Source organism: Pelmatolapia mariae, linkage group LG14 (genome assembly GCF_036321145.2).
Source record: "Pelmatolapia mariae isolate MD_Pm_ZW linkage group LG14, Pm_UMD_F_2, whole genome shotgun sequence".
Taxonomy (NCBI): Eukaryota; Metazoa; Chordata; class Actinopteri; order Cichliformes; family Cichlidae; genus Pelmatolapia; species Pelmatolapia mariae.
The window spans coordinates 35718879-35738950 of record NC_086239.1 but is presented as its reverse complement, the minus strand read 5'-3'; the positions used below and the strand labels follow the sequence as shown (position 1 = coordinate 35738950).

At 46.0% G+C, this 20072-nt stretch overlaps 2 protein-coding genes across 2 annotated transcripts in view; one reads left to right on the top strand and one right to left on the bottom strand.

Annotated features, from left to right (window-relative positions):
• Positions 1 to 20072, bottom strand: part of LOC135933758 (uncharacterized) — a 375148-nt gene that overhangs the window by 20951 nt on the left and 334125 nt on the right. The gene's annotated exons all lie outside the window — the stretch shown is intronic.
• LOC134640995 (rhomboid-related protein 4-like) overlaps positions 4686 to 20072 on the top strand; it is a 39467-nt gene continuing 24080 nt past the window's right edge. The window contains exon 1 of the mRNA XM_063493148.1: positions 4686 to 4710. The gene's annotated coding sequence lies outside the window, so the exon portion shown is untranslated. The remainder of the gene's footprint in view (positions 4711 to 20072) is intronic.

Below are 20072 nucleotides of genomic sequence, written 5' to 3'. Positions count from 1 at the left end.
GGATGGCTGCAGTCGCACAGCTCTGCTTCTCCCTGCTGTTCACTCTCATCAGCAACATTCATGCAGAAGAATTTATCGCCATAAGAGAAGAAGGAAGCTCTTTGAATTCAAGCTCCCAAGTGAGGGCGACTTCTGCATAACCTCCAAACTTGTTGGTGAAGATACTCTGGTCCTGTGGAACATTTCTCACATTGGGACGAGAGTCCCCACGTTACATGAAGGTGTGACAGAACGAGTCTTATATTCAGCATTAAATGATTCATCTTCATTTACTCTCCATCAGCTGACCCACTCGGACTCTGGACTGTACCAAGATGTGTGTTGGAAAGAGGGCAAAGTTACATATGAGAGAAACATCAACCTGACTGTGTGTAGCAGAACACATAATTCAGGATTGCATAGTCAAGTTGTTTTAACATGGGACATACAATGTGAAGGAGCAGGTGGAAATCTGACGGTCCAGTGGATCAAATATGACGCGATGCTTGAGGAAGATTTCTTGACACCTTCGGCGATGGACAGTGGAAGAGCACATTTCCTGAAGGAGACAAACATTTCAACTCTTCATGTGTACAACATAAAAATGAGCACATTGTACATCTGTCTGGTGATGAACCAACAGCAGTGTGTGAGCAGTACCTCTTTACATGTGACCACAGAAACACCGATATCGATCATCTATTACTTAGAGGGAGAGACAGCTGTGCTGCAGTGTCCCTTCAGTCATGACCAGACCCCAGTTTGGAGTAAGTCGAGTGAGTCTTTCCCAAAATTTGATCAAAACTACTCGCTGGTGCTTCCATCAGTGATGTTAAATGATTCAGGTTTTTACACATGTAAAGGTCAAAGAATAAAACAAGAGTACAGGCTTATAGTGTGCCCCAAATTTGGTCCATCTGCAGTAGAGGTCTTCTCAGAAGGAGATGAAGTCAATTTAACATGTTCGGCAAAAAGTGGGCGGTTCACGAAGTGGTTCATGAAGTCGAACCAGACAGAAGGAGAAATTGTGCACTTTGATTGGTTTCTTAAACAACAAGGCAGGATAACGCTTTCTGATGACAGCCTGGTAATCTCTAATGTCTCACTGGAAGATGCTGGAGAGTATTGGTGTGCAGGTTTAGAGTCAAGTGAGTGTGTGTCAGGACAAAAAACAGTTCTGATCCACAGAGAGCCCTTTGGGGTTTACTCGACCTTCTACAGAGTCAGGTGGATACTGCTCAGCGGTCTGCAGGTGATGCTTTGTGTTGTTGTGGTCTGTGTGATACAGAAAACCAGGAGAGGAGAGCGGCTTTCAGCTCAGACACACACTTAATATGCTTATCAGCATTTATAATTATAATTAAAATACATAGAAGTAACAGCATGAAAACAAAACAAACAAAAATATTATTGTAGATATGAATCTGTACTCTGACCTGATTGGACGGCTCGGGCTCTATGTGATTATGATTTTATCTTGTCACTTATAACTTGATTATCTTTGCTGATATTGTATTTCAACTATAATGATTTTGTGATTTTGTGTGTTTTATGTGATTTTTTCTTTTTTCTTTTTTTTTTTCTTTTTTTTTTTTTTAAACCTGTCCCGTTTGGTTCTTTTGCCATCAGAATTATTGTCTAAAGGCGAAGAAAGATGCCCAACGGATTTACTTTACCAAATGGACCATCCCAGCCTTGCCGTAATGGTCCATTTGATTTACCTTTTATTGTTTATTTTATTTTATTTATTTTTTTTACTTGCTAGATACGGGACAGGGGAAAAGAAAAGGGAGAAAGAAAGAGGGGGGAAAAAACAAAACAAACAAAAAAAAAAAACAGCGGAGAAGAGGGACGGGGATAAAGGGCAAAAAACAAAAACCAACAAAATAAGCAGACAAAAAATACATATATCGATCACCTGGATCACCTGTTGAGAAAGAAAAAAGAAAACAAGCAGAAGAAAACGAGAGTAATAGAATAAACAACATCACAATGATATATGGGAATATAACACTAAATACTTAATATTAAACATTATTGTGCAGCACGTAAGATCGACAGCGCACAGTGTGCTTTGAGGTAGGAGCCAAAAAGGGTGTAGTTTGTGTGTGTGATCACCTGTGTGTACACCTGTGAGCATGAGCGCGCTTGTATTTAAAAGGTTCCTTAATGTAATGATCTGCTAGAGGGTGTGGGGGGCCACAGTCCCATCCTCCAGGGCATGAAGCAGGTATGGAGGAGATCAAAACTCCAGACATCCAGAGGCCCCCAGAACACAAGAGACCAAGGAAGACCAACAGAGGGGCAGCCGCGCCACTGTCCCAGAAAGAGCTGAGGAGAGTCCCAGATGAGGGATCACTCAGCAGCCGCGGAGCAGAAGCCAGGGGGGGTTGCAGTGACGTGCCCGTGAGCTCCGCCGGCAGCCAGCTGTGCCTGAGTGACCGAGCCCCAGGCCGAGAGGCCGAGGGCACCCCACCCCCGAAGTGGCCCGAGCGAGCCCCAGGTTCCAGGCCCCGATAAGCAGCCACCAAGGAGTGAGCCAGTGTGTACCCGGACGCCCACCCCCGGACACAAAGAACCACCAACGCATCGATGTCTGAGGGCGTCCGCCACCGGCAGGGGAAGTGGTGGGGGGAGATAGGCCTCCAAACCTTGGAGGGCCTGAGATGTCCCCAGAGAGGTGGCGTCTGATACCCAACCTGACATATAGACACAGACATACAGGCACACTCAAATACAAACATCCATTCCCACCCTCATGCTCTCATAGGCAATTACTCCACACTCAACCAACGTGGAGACAGACATAAAGAGACGCTGTACACACAATCACACTCCCCAAGCGTACTCTAAGAACCGGGTCTAGGTACCCTTGCCCCTGGAGGGGGAAACTGCACCCAGACCCAGGTGGTGTTACCCTTTTCCCTGCAGTGGGGAGAAGCAGACTGCCCCGACTCCGCAGCAGCAGGGAGGCCCCACACCCCAGACCCCAGTCGGACGGCCAACTCCTCCTCCCAGCCCCCCCGCTCCAGCAGGCCGCAGAGACCGGGGGTGTAAGAAGACTCCAAACCTCCCTCTACCCGCTCATATGTAGTGTTGATGTATATGTGTTCTAAGGTGCAATTAAAACCCAGGAGGGCATGGAGCTACCTGCCAGAGAGCAGCAGGTAAGCGCATAGCCCCTCCTGATAGCCCTCAATGTCTACGTGTATTTAAAATTGAGAGGTGGGCAACGACGCCAGGGGTGAGGTGTACACCCTGATGGTAATTTGGAGTCCGTGTTGTGAGCCCACCCCCAAGATCCTATATGTATGTGTTATGAGAGTGTGAGTAATGTGAATGTCTAAGTTGTGAGATAAAATTGAGGCAGAGGCAGCCAGAAGGGGACAGAGGGGGGGGATGCCTCCTCTGCACCCTGGTGACACACCCCTACCCCAAGGCCCTGCATGTGTGGGTGATTGTGGTGGAGCGGGAAGAGGGAGGCAGCTGGAGATGGGGAGGGAAGAAAGGGAGGGGCAAGTGACCCCTCCCTGGGGCCAGCTCCCCCACTGACCCCAGTAGGCACCCCCATGCTCTGCAACCCGCCAGGGAAAGGGGGCCCAGGCCCATCCGGACCAGGGCCCAGTGCAGCAGCGCCACCCGGCCCCACAGAGCCCGGGACAGCCCACCCGACCCCACTACAGAGAAAACTGCACCCACCCCATCATCCACTCATCTTCCAGACTACACAAGACAATAGACGCCCAGGCTGAGATCTTCCTCCACCTCTCCTATATCTCCCCCTCCTGCAGAGAGAATTCCTGAGGAGAGGAAAGCTCCTGCAAGATGTGACATCCTCCCCCACCAGTTGAAGAGTCCCCCAGGTGGCTCGATGCACTGGCGGCGCCCTGCGCCAGGACTGGGCCCCCATATACCCACCCGCCCACAACCCCAGCAACACACCAACCAGGACCCGAGCCCCCGAGGCCCGGCCAGGGCCCCAGCCCAGAGACGGAGCGCCCCCAGAACCTCACGCCCGTCCCGGACCCACCCAGGGGCAGCCAGGCTACCAGGTCAGTAACCCACGTCCGTCAGCACAGACCCTCCCCTAGCCCCGCTGCACGCAGCCACGAGGAAACCGTCACCTAAGAGCCAACAGAGCCCTTAATTGGCCATGACCGCTACCCCGGGTTGAGCCCCCCAAGGAAGTGATTTTTTCTATCCTCTCAGAGTATAATTTTGAATATTCTTCTGTTTCTATCAGTGATCAGTTCGATCTATAATAAATGTTAGAAACCAGTTGTAAATGTATTCGTTCTTCACTCTGATGTGAATCATTATCATCTCTCTTGGAAAATGTATTTTGTTATTGTGTTTAAGAGCAGATTCATTACAGCACCATGTTTATCTGCACTATATTGTTTTCATTGTTGTAAATCATTTATATTTGCATTTCAAATTGTTGTGATGCAGCAGACTGGAAACATGATTGTCTGATACAGCAAACACTTCATAATATGGACTTTACTGCTTTGATTGTGTTTTTATATTCTCCATTTTTGTTAGGAATCATTTCTGAAATAAAAAATATCAAAATCTAATTTAACAGACTGAATGTTGTGAATTTGTGAAGAGGACAAACTACTTAGAGTTAAATAATCCACATCAATCTTGTTTTTCAGCCATTAAAGAGGAGAATGAGGAGATGACGCCATCTAGTGGTGAGAGTGAGCGGGCTGCTGAAGAATGAGGGTAAAATAAATCTCATTATATTTGTGATGCAAACAGATTCAAAGAGAAATGTCTAACAAGAATATTATTATCACACATTCACACGTTACTGTGTTTGCACCTCGATGCTGCTGCTCTTCATTATTTAATGATCCACAGTGGGAGAGAGCACGGGAAACCTGTGTTACACACTGTATCAGTAACAAGTTTAAGGAAGGAGCTTTAAAGAGCTGAATTTAGGATTTTTATTTTGCTTTCTGGGTTATTTCTTCTTTTGCATTTAAATGACAGCTTTGATAATCAGTGATGTTTTTCGGCAGTGGTTCTGTTTGTATCTAACATGAGTTTTAGGTTGTGATAGTTCCACCACAGCAGACCCTGTCATGAACTGTAGATTTAGGAGCCAAATTCTGGGTTCAGAGCAGACAGGATAACATAAAGTAACCTTTGATTCCAGTCAAATGGCAAATATGACCTCTGTGTGGTGATTATAGTTACAGCAATTTGGCAGATGCTTATATAATAAAAAGGTTATGCGGTTTCATAAAACAGAGTAGTATAATTTTTATGTAAACAGTCAATATTTTTATATTTGCATAATTTCATATTACATAAAATATATAATGAGATTTGGTGGATGAATCTTCATTCAGTCCAGCAGATGTCAGTGTGTTTCCTGCTGCCTCATGTTACAGAGAGGCAGGAGAGCCACGTTTGTCTTCAGGGTCAGCCAACATCAGGGAGATGAACTGCACACGGGTTTGTTTCAACAGTTTATTTTTCATAGTTACATTCCTAACTGAGAGACCTGACCCAGAGAAATAGCTGCCCTGCGCCCATAAACAGAGCCGTTCCAATTCTTTAAATACTGAGGAAAGGAGCTTCAGTGCTTCTTTTCTTGCCTCCTTTAGCACAGGAAACACTGGAGCATCCTTTATGAAAGGAGACGAGAAAATGCTGTTCCATAATTCACTGCAGCGGACCTCCATTCATGTAAACAATTAACACAATAAACAAAGTGACACAGATCATGCAAATGTTCATTCTAACTGTATTTTCCTATTCATGCCAAAACCTGCTGTCATATTTGGAGTTTTTAACAGTTTCTAAGCTCACTGTTGAACTCTGAACGTCACACTGATGGAATAAAAACTGCTTCTTGTTGAGTTGTTGCTTTGCATGAAGAACGCACATTTATATAAAGTCAGGTGTGTTTAAGGCTCGATATAATCAGTTTGCAGTAATAATGCCCTTTGCTGAATTCCAAACTTTAGGATTCATTTTTACTTCAGTCCAGTTCAGCAGCTGGATGGAAGGAATTTTACTGCAGTCACATAAACTGTAAGAAGGGAGGAGGAAAAGAGTCTCACTGAATCACAGCAGGTAAATATAAGGAAATAAGATGTATTTAATGCTTTGTGACAGACTTATTAAGCGTGACCTATCGTAACTATCTTTATTTACATCCAGTTGCAGCCAGTTCACTTCAGTTCACTTCAGAACAAATTAGAAACTCCAAAATCCCGAGGAGCGAGTGTGAGGGAGAGCCTAACAGACCTAACCAAAATAATCTGAAAACAGTAAATGAAACTCAGAAAAATGAGGAGGCTGAAGAAAAATCAACATGCTGTTTATACGACAAATAACTCTTTGGGTAGAAATTGCTGAGCACTGTGCAAAGGGTCTGAGGATTAGGACTCAGGTGCAGATTCATCAAGAGGAGCATGGCATTATTACAAACTGTTCCACCCTATAAACACTAAATGCATGTGAACAGCTGACCTGCACGATGCGCTGAAAATCACAAAACATTTAGCTTCAGATCACGAGCCGTCCCAGTCGAAATGTGCATAAAGGACATTTTTGAAAAGCATATTGCAATACTCAGTTCAGTTCATTTCTGCTCTGTTTCAGTAAAATCCCAGCATTACTGAGGAGCAACAAGTGGGACTGTAAACGGTCAGCGTGAGGACTGAGTGAAGAGTTTTAGGACAGAGTTTTGACACTGTACTCTCAGCTTTTAGCCGTGTTGTTCTGATAACTGCACTCCTCCTAGAAATAAACTCTCCTTGTAGCATTTATCACAATAATGTGTTTTTTCAGCATTAAATTTCATGCAGTTTGCAATAAATTGTGTGCCACAGACTTTGTTATTCACATTTATTTGACACATATTAGTGTAACTACAAACTCACAGGCTAAGCCATAAATTTAGCCGCAAAAATATTCCTATTCACAACTTTCAGTTACAAAACTGACACTGTGACTCTTCAGTAAATCCAGCAGCTTTTTAACATTAAACACCTTTTGCTGCAGATGTTAGTAAATTTCACCCAAAGTGTAACTTTTTCTATAAATTTCCAGCCGTTGTACTGAACGGATATTTTTTACAGGTGCATCTCATTTAAATGACCTGCATGAAACAACAAGGTTAGAACATGTTGTGGTGAAGACGGACTTTTTTAGTTCATCTTCTGCACATTGTAGTTTCAGCAGCAATAAAAATATCAAAATGTAATTTAACAAATTACTTAGAGTTAAATAATCCACATCAATGTTGTTTTCTGTCATTAAAGGAGGAGAATGGGATGTTGTAGTTCCAGCACAGCATGAATCATGAATTGTAGATTTAGGACCCAAATTCAGAGCTGAAAGCAGACAGGAAAACAATTGTTTGTTTTTGGTCACGCTAAAATACTAACACAGTTAATTTACAGACATTTGGCAGATGATTATTTTAAAAAGGTCACATGGTATTGTTAAAACAGTGTAGTCTAATTTTAATGTTAACAGTCAATATTTTTATATTTTCATACTTTCATATTACTTCAAATATATAATGAGAATTGGTGGATAGATGGATCTTCATTCAGTCCAGCAGATGTCAGTGTGTTTCGTGCCGCCTCATGTTACAGAGAGGCAGGAGAGCTATGTTTGTCTTCATGGTCAGCCAACATCAGGGAGATGAACTGCACACGGGTGTTTCAACAGTTTATTTTTCTTAGTTACGTTCCTAACTGAGCCACGTGAATAGAAAACTATTCCGCGCGTATATAAAACAGGTCCGTGGCTCCGAACCGTAGTAAATGGACCTCTGGCTAATACGTCGGGTTCATGTCAGGCTCGTAGCCGAAAACTAGCTTTACTTTGTTGTCTGGGTCAACTTTGCTAGCGAGAGACAGAGAGAGGCGTTGAAAGGCTGCTCCAACGGAACTTATTGCTTCGGAGAAAAACACGAACACAGTGAAGCAGTACATATATATATATATATATATATATATATATATATATATATATATATACATATATATATATATAAAAACACCCATCTCGCCCCTGCGGGCGGTTTATCCTTCAAGCTCGGGTCCTCTACCAGAGGCCTGGGAGCTTGAGGGTCCTGCGCAGTATCTTAGCTGTTCCCAGGACTGCGCTCTTCTGGACAGAGATCTCCGATGTTGTTCCCGGGATCTGCTGGAGCCACTCGCCTAGCTTGGGAGTCACTGCACCTAGTGCTCCGATTACCACGGGGACCACCGTTACCTTCACCCTCCACATCCTCTCGAGCTCTTCTCTGAGCCCTTGGTATTTCTCCAGCTTCTCGTGTTCCTTCTTTCTGATGTTGCTGTCATTCGGAACCGCTACATCGATCACTACGGCCGTCTTCTCCTGTTTGTCTACCACCACTATGTCCGGTTGGTTAGCCACCACCATTTTGTCCGTCTGTATCTGGAAGTCCCACAGGATCTTAGCTCGGTCATTCTCCATCACCCTTGGGGGCATCTCCCATTTTGACCTCGGGACTTCCAGGTTATACTCGGCACAGATGTTCCTGTACACTATGCCGGCCACTTGGTTATGGCGTTCCATGTATGCCTTGCCTGCTAGCATCTTGCACCCTGCTGTTAAGTGCTGGATTGTTTCTGGGGCATCTTTACACAGCCTGCACCTGGGGTCTTGCCTGGTGTGATAGACCCCAGCCTCTATGGATCTTGTACTCAGAGCTTGTTCTTGTGCTGCCATGATTAGTGCCTCTGTGCTGTCTTTCAGTCCAGCTTTGTCCAGCCACTGGTAGGATTTCTGGATATCAGCCACCTCCTCTATCTGCCGGTGGTACATACCGTGCAGGGGCCTGTCCTTCCATGATGGTTCCTCGCCTTCCTCCTCTTTCTTGGGTTTCTGCTGCCTGAGGTATTCACTGAGCACACTGTCAGTTGGGGCCATCTTCGTGATGTATTCGTGGATGTTTCTTGTCTCATCCTGGACTGTGGTGCTGACACTCACCAGTCCCTGGCCCCCTTCCTTCCGCTTAGCGTACAGCCTCAGGGTGCTGGACTTGGGGTGAAACCCTCCATGCATGGTCAGGAGCTTTCTTGTCTTTATGCCAGTGGCTTCTATCTCCTCCTTTGGCCAGCCTATTACCCCAGCAGGGTACCTGATCACGGGCAGGGCGTAGGTGTTGATAGCCCGGATCTTGTTCTTACCGTTCAGCTGACTCCTCAGGACTTGCCTGACCCTCTGCAGGTACTTGGTGGTTGCAGCTTTTCTAGCGGCCTCTTCATGGTTCCCATTTGCCTGCGGGATCCCCAGGTACTTGTAACTGTCCTCTATGTCTGCAATGTTGCCTTCTGGTAGTTCGATCCCCTCAGTTCTGACTACCTTCCCTCTCTTTGTTACCATCCGACTACACTTCTCCAGCCCGAATGACATCCCAATGTCATTGCTGTATATCCTGGTAGTGTGTATCAGTGAATCGATGTCTCGTTCACTCTTGGCATACAGCTTGATGTCATCCATGTACAGGAGGTGGCTGACAACCGCTCCGTTTCGTAGTCGGTATCCGTAGCCAGTCTTGTTAATGATCTCACTGAGGGGGTTCAGGCCTATGCAGAACAGCAGTGGGGACAGAGCATCTCCTTGGTAGATCCCGCACTTGATGGTGACTTGTGCTATGGGCTTGGAGTTGGCCTCTAGTGTTGTATGCCACATCCCCATTGAGTTCCTGATGAAGGCTCTTAGGGTCCTGTTGATCTTGTACAATTCTAGGCATTCCAGTATCCAGCTGTGGGGCATTGAGTCATAGGCCTTCTTGTAATCAATCCAGGCTGTGCACAGGTTGGTCAGTCTGGTCTTGCAGTCTCGGCTGACTGTTCTGTCTACCAGTAGCTGGTGTTTTGCGCCTCTGGTATTCTTGCCAATCCCTTTCTGTGCCCCGCTCATGTATTGACCCATGTGCCTGTTCATCTTAGCCGATATGATGCCTGACAGGAGCTTCCATGTAGTACTGAGGCAGGTTATTGGTCGGTAGTTGGATGGGACCGGTCCCTTCTTGGGGTCCTTGGGGATCAGGACCGTCCGACCTTCGGTTAGCCATTCCGGGTGTCTCTCGTTAACTAGCAGCTGGTTCATTTGTGCTGCCAGACGCTCGTGGAGTGCAGTCAGCTTCTTCAGCCAGTAGGCGTGAACCATGTCGGGCCCTGGTGCTGTCCAACTCTTCATACTGGAGACCCTTTCTTGGATGTCTGCCACTGTGATGGTTACTGGACCCTGTTCAGGGAGGTCGCTATGGTCTGCCCTCAGATCCACTAGCCACTGAGCATTGCCGTTATGGGTTGCATCCTTCTCCCATATGCTCTTCCAGTATTGCTCCGTCTCCAGCCTTGGTGGTGCTGTTCTCTTATTGTTCCCTTGCCACTGAGAGTACACCTAAGTGTACACCCAGAACAGCTGGTTTATTCTCCTGCCTTCTGGCTCTGGTGTACCTCCTCAAGCGGCTGGCCAAGGCTGTGAGTCTTTGCTTGGCAGTTTCCAAGGCCTCAGATATGGACAGCTTGCTGTATTTCTTATGCACCTTCTTTGTCGCGCCTTTCTGCAACTCCGTTAGTTGGCTAACCTCCCTCCGTGCTACTTTGATCTTGCCTCCTTCTCCATGGAGGGTACTGCCCCTTGTGGCTGTTCAACTTGTAGCCAAGCATCTCACTGATCACTGCTGCCGTATTGTAGATCAGCTTGTTAGTCTCGGTAATCGTGGTCGTAGGTATCATCCGTAGTGCTGCATTAACATCATCTAGCAGACCTTCTGAGGGTACTTCACGTAATCTTGGTAACCGGCTACGGGGGATCCAGGTTTCAAGCTTGGCCATGATCCTATCTTTCAGGTCAGTTCCTCTCGCACTCAACGATCCTTCTCCTATCGCACTTGGGGCTATGTACCCAATCTCGGGTGGGGGTGATGATATCTCCCCCCTGACCCAGCATATTGATCTTGATAAGGACGTGCTGCTTACTTCTGTAAAAACAGTGAAATATAAAAAGTGTTTACTAATTTGCACCAACGTGAGAGAAAAATGGAGCTGAAACCACTGAAACCGGAGTGTTTGCAGACACAGAGATAATGAAGAGATGCTGCTTGGAAATATTAGATACAGATAAAAATGGAGTGTGTGTGTGTGTGTGTGTGTGTGTGTGTGTGTGTGTGTGTGTGTGTGTGTGTGTGTGTGTGTACTTATGGACCTTATAAGTCCTTACAAACTCTGTCTTTACTCAGTTTTCACTCACATCAGCAAACATCATGCTTACATATGTCACAGCAGTATAATTAACTGCCTGTGGATGAATTGCTGCACTGGTGCTCACGAACAGCTTTGTGGTTCAGACTGTTATCACACACACGCAATCAGTGGAGGAGAAATACCGTGTGCATGAGGTGTCTGTGGTCATCACCACAGCGGTTCATGCAGGTATGATGCCGAGTCTGTTTGACTGCTGCAGAAAAAAATATTTCTTTTTCTTTAAACTTCATTAAACACGACTTCATCTTGTTGATTCTTGGGCACGTGGATAGATGTTCTGGCTTGGACCTTTTCTTTGTCGGGGGGGGGGGGGGCTTCTGCTGGGTACCGGCTGGTTCTTGGGCACCTGGAGCATTGGGACCCTGATCTCAGGTGGGAACAATACAAAGCAAACGCAGCCTATGTTTTACCTGATGGGGTACAATGTTGCTGTTGAGGGGTTACTGCTGCTCCTGCTGCTGATAGTGCTGGAGGGCAGGGCTGTGTTGATCTGAGACTTTAGACATTAAAAAGTCCATAAGTCTGATTAAAGTCTGATTAAACAAGTGTTATGAGATAACAATAAAATACAACGATTGGTGACAGCACTTGGAACCATAAGGCAACAAATTAAAATAACTGTGGGAAATAAACTCAAAACTGGAATATTAATAGAGCAAAAGAAAGGGGTGGTCATGGTAGGCTAAGAATGTAACACAAAAATACATACGCACACAAACACACACACACGCACATAAAGTGAGATACCTTCTTCAGAACACTGCAAATACTATGGCCAAATACTATGTTATATTTTTTAATATAATAATTATAATAATCTATATTGAATGCGGATATGCATATCCGACAGTAGAGTTTTTAACTGTTTCTGTTTTTTGGGGTTTTTTTTCCTTTTTGTGTAATTTTAGATATTGTGTTAATGGTATTTTACCCTGCTGCTGTCTCTAGGGTTTCCTGGTAGCAGCTGGTGTGTTCACTGGGTGTAGTCAGGTTTTTGGTGGTACCTGGTGAGATTTTTGGCGTATGATGGAGTTAGTGAGTTTAATGTAACAGTGCTCCACACTGTGCTGCAACCTCTGTCTGTCCCATTGTCTACCTGAATTTTGGTCGGACCAATGTTTGTTTCGTTTCTTTTTTGCTTGTTACGGTGCTTGAACAGGAGATTTCTGACTGCAGCGTTTGTCTTCATTTTAAAAGAGTGCTCACCAGTTTGCAGGGACACTTAAATATGCTTTAACCTGTTTGTTGTGTCCCAGTTCACTACTGATTTATTTTCATATGAAATCAACATGAAACAAAGACAAAGATAACCATGAGGTAGGGAGGGGGGTGAAGCCCACTTTAAGGGCTGATGTGTTGTGTACTTCCTGTCAGCTCAAAGCAGTCTGACTGTTCTCCTCTGAACTCTGACATTGACATTTTCACCCAAAGAAGTAACGCTCACTGGATGTTTTCTCTTTTATTGGTCAAACATTCCAGATGATTTACCAGCTGAAATAAGGGAACAAGCCACACCTGGACATGAAACTGATGCTCAGTCAGGTGTTCAGTTAATTCAGAGCCTCTGAAAATGAGAAACTGTGTATAAATATGTCTGTAATTCCTGAATAGTTAATACAAACCTTTTGATAAATTCTTTGAATTAAAGCTGAAAAATCCCAAACAAAATAAAACCAGTACCAAAAAAAGAAGATTTATTCATAACACATGGGAAAAGACCCATGGAAACTGAGTTAACGATAAAAACGATTAAAAAAATAATGATAAAAACCGATAAAATCCCTGAAAACCATAAATTTCACCCACGAGCCTCAACTCTCGCGGCCCGGTACCAAACGACTCACAGACTAGTACCGGTCCGTGGCCCGGGGGTTGGGGACCGCTGTCCTAGAGTACATTCACTAATCTACCATCCAGTTTGTGACATAAGAGAAACAGGACCAGAAACTACTGGTTTCATCTTTTACCCACAAAGAAAGCATCAGTACACTATTAGTACATCTCAGAGATACTTTCTATCTCAGGAAGTCACATGAAGAGTAATAGATTACATCTCTCACAGTAGCTGACCAATTAGCTGCTGTGGAAAGTGAATGGGTTAAATGCAGAGAGGAATTTCCCCACGGGGATCAATAAATTATACGTTATTACATTATTATTATTAATACCCAGAATTTAGAAGGAAATGTTTTCATCTGAGAATCTGATTAAAACTGTCACACTAATCTTTGTATTTTTTATTTTTGGTCTCACTCAAGCAAACACATCAGATATTCTCTTAAACATGCAGATTTGTTTATTCCTTTTTAATTTTTTGAATGTTTGTCCGTAAGAACAGGCACAGAGATGATGTTACAAATCCTTTTTGAGACATTTTTTAAAATAATAAAATATGAGTAAGTTTGAAATTAATTGAGAAAGAATCTCAGTTTGATGAGCCTCAGTTTAAAATGTAGCTCAAAAGGAGACCTTTCATATGCTATAACTTGTTTGGAGCAGCCATCTGTCGCACATTGTGATATGACCCTTAAAAGTTTACTGAAAATACACTTTTTGACAGATCATGATGTGAGTTCATGATCTGTTTGGGTTTTCAGAAAGGATTTATGTTTAGCTCTTTAGTTTTCTAACCGTAATTAATCAGTTGTTCCTTTTTGGTTTTTCAGTTTTGTCATGGCTTAAGCCCTTGCCTAGCTCTTGTTTGTAGGTTTGTTAGTCGCTGTGGCATAGGAATAACAGACCCGACCACATACTTTTCTCCCAGTGAAAATGTTTCCTCCGGAATTTAAGGGGCCCGGGTGGAAGTACAAAGAGTACTTCCATTGCGGGTATTGCATTGTGGGTGAAGGCGACATGGGAGGAGGGAATCCAAGGGGTCCGGGTGAGAAGTGATCCAGAGAGTCCAGAATGTACTTGGTCCAACAGCTCTGGCAGGGAGGCAGGCAGGTGGAGCGCCATGACGAAAGGAGTGTAACCTGATAGCAGAAAACCTGCATCCAGACAGAGGTGAGTATTGTTCCGACTGTGAAGCATGATGACCAGGCAGGTAAACGAGTTAGCTGAAGATCTGGGAGAGGTCTGTTGTGAGTGCTGGTGTTAAATGCCAGTGACTTAATTGCTGTTAGGTGTGAAGGCTGATTGGAGTCTCAGCCCGAAAGTAGAACTCATCACAGTGTACTGTTATTTCTCAACAAATCAACTGATATTGAGGTTTCAGATTTCATTGAGTTTATATGGAATGACCCTCCCTGGTTTCTTGCTGGTTTTGGGTCCAAGGGAGTTCAGCTTTAGGATCAGTGTCGCTGACATTTAGAAGCTTTTAATAAACGGTCAGTTTTTCTTGTTAGAGCTGTGAAAGGTTTTGTAATATCCACACATTAAGTAGACAGAGCGCTTGATACTGAGCCAAATGCTTCAAAGTGTTCCTTGATGACGTGATGAAGAAGTGGCGTTCCTCCTCCAACCACAAACAGGAAGCTCATGAAGCGAGCAGTGTCAGTGTTTGTACGACACTCACCAGGAGACCTCTGAGCAGGATGGCTGCAGTCACACAGCTCTGCTTCTCCCTGCTGTTCACTCTCATCAGCAACATTCATGGAGAAGAAATTATCGCCATAATCAAGGAAGGAAGCTCTTTTGAAATCAAGCTCCCAGATCACAACAGCTCCTGCAAAACCTCCAAACATTTTGGTGAAGATACTCTGGTCCTGTGGAACATTTCTCACATTGGGAAGAGAATCCCCACATTACATGAAGATGTGACAGGACGAGTCTTATATTCAGCATTAAATGGTTCTTCTTCATTTACTCTCCATAAGCTGACCCACTCAGACTCTGGACTGTACCAAGACGTGTGCTGGACTGAGGGCAAAGTGACATATGAGAGAAACATCAACTTGACTGTGTGTAGGACAATAAGTAATAAAATAAGTGATATTACAAGTCTTGAAGCAATGCTGAATGTACGATGTAAGGGAGCAGGCAACAAACTAACGGCCCAGTGGATAAAATATGAATTGAAAAATTTGGATGACATATATGCAGGAACTTCCAGGATCAGATTGACTTTGGGGATGAATGTTGGAAGGCTACTTTTCCAGGAGGTGACCAACATGTCAACTCTTCATGTGTCCAACTTCACAGTCCACACATTTTACATCTGCCTGGTTATGAAGCAACAGCAATGTGTGAGCGGTAACTCTGTACGAGTGACCACACAAACAAACACAATCTATCACTCGATGGGAGAGACAGTGGTGCTGCAGTGTCCCTTCATTCATGATCAGCCCCCGATGATCATGAATGAATCACCTCTGTAAGGTTCACACCAAAACTTACAGAGAAATCAGTCGAAACTACTCGTTGGTGTTTCCATCACTGATGTTAAAGAATTCAGGTTGGTACACCTGTCAAAGTCAAACCTTAAAAAAGCGGTACCAGCTTATAGTGTGCCCCAAATTTGGTCCACCTGCGGTAGGGGTCTTCTCAGAGGGAGATAATGTCACCATCAGATGTTCAGCGAACCAAACATACATTAACAACAACACTGTCTATAACACTTCCCTCGCCTTAAGCAAAAACCCACAACATAGTATTATGCATAAGTACGAAAAGAGAGGGAGAATTCAACACCACATTATTTTAACAATTCAGTCTATCCGGGGGCTTGTGCTGCCTCTTTGACCTTCTCAGTCCTGCTGCTGGGTTCTCCAGGCTAGGAGCCTGCTGAGCTCCTGTGACCGGGTTCGGCTCAGGTGACTTAGATTGCTCCACCAGCCCTTCTGGTGACAGTGAAGAACCAATCCCGATCTCAGGGGCTGCTGACACGACTTCCCCTTCGGGTGAACCACTCTGAGGCCCCACAATGTCCACAGCCCTGTTTCCACCATATGCGTGTGAACCACTCTGAGCCCTCTCCTCAGCTCCGTCCGTGCGGGCTCTCACATGATCCTTGTGCCTGCGAACTCGTCTGCCATCCAATAACTCCACCACAAAAGATACTGGTCCCGAACTGTGGTGAATGACGCCAGGCAGCCACTGTGAGCCACCCGTAAAGTTTTTGATATACACGCAGTCTCCCTGCTTGAAAACACAGCCTCTGGCATGTAGATCATGTCTCACCTTCTGCCCACTTTGTGACTGGGTGACTCTGGCTCCCACATCTGGGCGAAGAAGATCCAGATGAGATCTGGGCTTTCTCCCCATCAGCAACTCTGCTGGGGACAAGCCTGTGGTGGTATGAGGCGTGATGCGATACTGAAACAGGAAACGGCAGAGCCTCTTTTCTATTGAAAGACCTGGCATTTTTTTCAGACCGTCTTTCAGTGTCTCCACGGCGCGCTCCGCTAAGCCATTGGAGGCAGGGTGGTAGGGGGCGGTGCGGATATGTCGGATCCCATTTCTCTCCATAAATTCTTGGAAAACCCCACTTGTGAACGTGGGCCCATTGTCCGTGACCACTGCCTCAGGTAAACTATGTGTTGCAAAGATTCTCTGGAGCGTGTCTGTGACAACTGGGGCTGCGATGGTTGGCGTGATGTGGGCGTCCAGCCATTTTGAATGCGCATCCACCAACACCAGGAACATGTGGCCCAAAAAGGGGCCGGCAAAATCTAGATGAAGCCTGGACCATGGACGGCCAGGCCACTCCCATGGGTGGAGTGGGGCATGTGGTGGCATTTTTTGGTTTGACTGACATTGAGAACAGGCTTTTACCTTGTCTTCCAAGGCACTGTCCATTCCCGGCCACCACACGAATGACCTTGCCAGACTTTTCATTCGAGAAATCCCTGGATGAGCCTCATGCAGCACTTCAATGATCTGTGACTGACCTGGAGGCGGAACAATGACTCGGGAACCCCACAGGATGCAGCCATCCTGAACACTGAGCTCCTGTTGACGCTTGGCATACGGTTTGAGCTGATCCTGCTCCACTGTTGCTGGCCAGCCCTGCAACAGCCACTGTTTAACCTGAGATAACTCTGGATCCCGTTCAGTCCATGCTTTGATGTTTTTAGCACAGACCGGAGAGTTCGCCAGCCTGTCCAGCAAAAACACAGTTTCTGGGGGCATGTTCGACTGGTCGGGGACCTCCGGGAGGGGGAGGCGGCTGAAAGCATCTGCATTCGCATTCTCAGGTCCCGCCTTATAAACAATGCGATACTGGTATGCCGACAGTGTTCATGCCCAGCGCTGAACCCGGGCTGAAGCCATGGGTGGGATGCCTTTTGTTTCACTAAAGAGACTCAGAGGGGCTTATGGTCTGTAACAACAGTAAATGGGCGGCCATACAGGTACTGATGAAATCGTTTCACAGCAAAAACTATTGCTAAGCCTTCCTTCTCAAGCTGTGAATAGCCCTTTTCTGCTGCTGTGAGCGTGCGTGACGCATACCCGACCGGTTTCTCTTCCCCCTCTTCCATGCGATGTGAAAGAACAGCTCCTATGCCATACGGGGAGGCATCACAGGACAGGACCACCTCCTTCTCCGGATCAAAATGCACCAGGAGCGGTGCCGATTGCAACAGTTCTTTTACCTGTCTGAAGGCCTTCTCCTGTGCTTGGGACCACCTCCACTGACTGTCTTTGTGCAGTAGCCCATACAGGGGGGCAAGCATGCTGGAGAGGTCAGGCAAAAACTTCCCATAATAGTTCACTAAGCCCAAGAATGATCTTAGTTCAGTTACATTCTTTGGACTCGGGGCTTCCTTTACTGCCCTCACTTTCTCTTCCAGCGGGGACAGGCCCAGAGCAGAGATGCGATGACCCAGGTATGTCACGCTAGGGGCTTGGAAAACACACTTACTGCGCTTCAAACGCAACCCTGCTTCCGAGAGCTTCTTCAACACCTGCTCAAGGTTACGCAGATGCTCCTCTTCTGTTTTACCTGTAACTAAAATGTCATCCAAGTAAACAGCAACACCAGGAATGTTTTGCAGAAGATTGTCCATGGTGCACTGAAAGATAGCCGGACTGGATGCAACGCCAAACACCAGGCGGTTGTACTTGAACAGCCCCTTGTGTGTGTTTATTGTCACATATTTTTTTGATTCCTCATCCAGCAGCAACTGCTGGTAAGCATGACTCATATCCAACTTTGTGAATGTCTGACCACCTGCCAGTGTGGCAAACAGGTCATCCACTCGAGGCAGAGGGTAGGCGTCGAGCTGAGAGGCTTGGTTTACTGTCAGTTTGTAATCACCGCATATACGCACCCCTCCGTCCTCCTTCAACACTGGTACAATCAGGGCTGCCCAGTCCGAGAACTCTATTGGCTCAATGACCCCTATCTGTTTTAGTCTCTCCAACTCCGCTTCCACCTTGGCCTTCATGGCGTATGGTACAGTGCGTGGTTTGAAAAAGCGTGGCCAGGCAAAAGGGTCCACACACAGCTTCACAGTGGTGCCCCGGAGAGTGCCCAATTCATTCTTGAACACATCTGCATACTGTCCCAGTAATTCTGCTATTACAGTTACATACCTGATTTCCCTCCAGTTCAGGCGGATTTTCTGCAGAAGGTCACGACCCAGCAGACTAGGCCCCTCCCCTTTCACAACCAATAGTGTTGCTGCAGCTTCTTGACCCTGATATGCCGCATGCACCTCTATGGCACCAAGCAGGGGAATGCATTCACCCGTGTACTGTCTCAGGCTTATCTCAGTCGCTTGGAGAGCTGGTGCCCCGCCCGAGTGCCACAAGCTGTGGTAGGTGGCTTGGCTGATCACGGAAGCTGAGGCCCCTGTATCCACCTCCATTTGTAGCTCCTTCCCATTTATCTGGATAGTGGCATAGATGGGCTCTGCACGGCACTTATTAAAGCCAACCAGATTAAACATGTTGAAAACACACTCATCCTCCTCAGGCGCCATGCTCTGCAGGTGATGTGTGTTTAGTTTGTGTTTTGTCTTCCATTCCTTCTTTGATTTCTCCTTAGTGCCCCTGCATTTCTTGGCTAAGTGCCCCTTTTTCTTGCAGTTATGGCAGGTACTGTCTTTGAAAACACAGTCCTTTGCAAAGTGTGCTCCCCCACACCGGTAACACTCCAAAAGCTCCCTCGGTTTGCCCCTCACACTCTGAGATACATGATGCACCTCGGTTGAGTGCATATTGTTGTTAGCTTTCCGAATGTCTTTAGTGTTATTAGCTGCCGTTTCTATTGCCTGAGCAATTTCCAAAGCTTTCTTAAAGTCCAGTGTGGGCTCCCCTAACAACCGACGCTGCATGCCATCATCATTTATACCACACACCAACCTGTCGCGGAGCATGTCATCAGCACGCCTCCAAACTCACAGTGCTCCGACAGCTGTCTCAGCTCCGTCACATACGCAGCCACCGAAACTCCCGGCTTGCATGAATGAGTGTGGAATTTGAACCGCTGAACAATCACGGAGGGTTTCGGGCAGTGATGATTTTGCACCAAGGTCACCAGGTCTTTGAAACTGCAGTCCCCGGGTTTCCAAGGCGTCGTCAGGTTACGTATCAACTTGTAGGTCCTCGCTCCACACGCACTGAGAAGAACTGACCTTTTTTTTCCTTCGTCCAAAATGTCGTTCGCCAAGAAAAAGTGTTCCAACCTCTCGACATATTCGATCCAGTCGCCATCTCCCTCGGCGAACTCCGTGAGCGATCCGATCGTAGCCATAGATGCAAAGTGGTAGTCCGACTGCAAAATCCGTAGCAAAAACTCAAAACTGTCCGCGTTCGGCTTTTATCCTCGTCGCCAAAAAGGTGTTATAACCTCAGGATAAAAATGCTCGGAAACTCAAGTGCCAATTTTAGGATGTTTACTGACCACTTTTTAAAACAACCACAGCT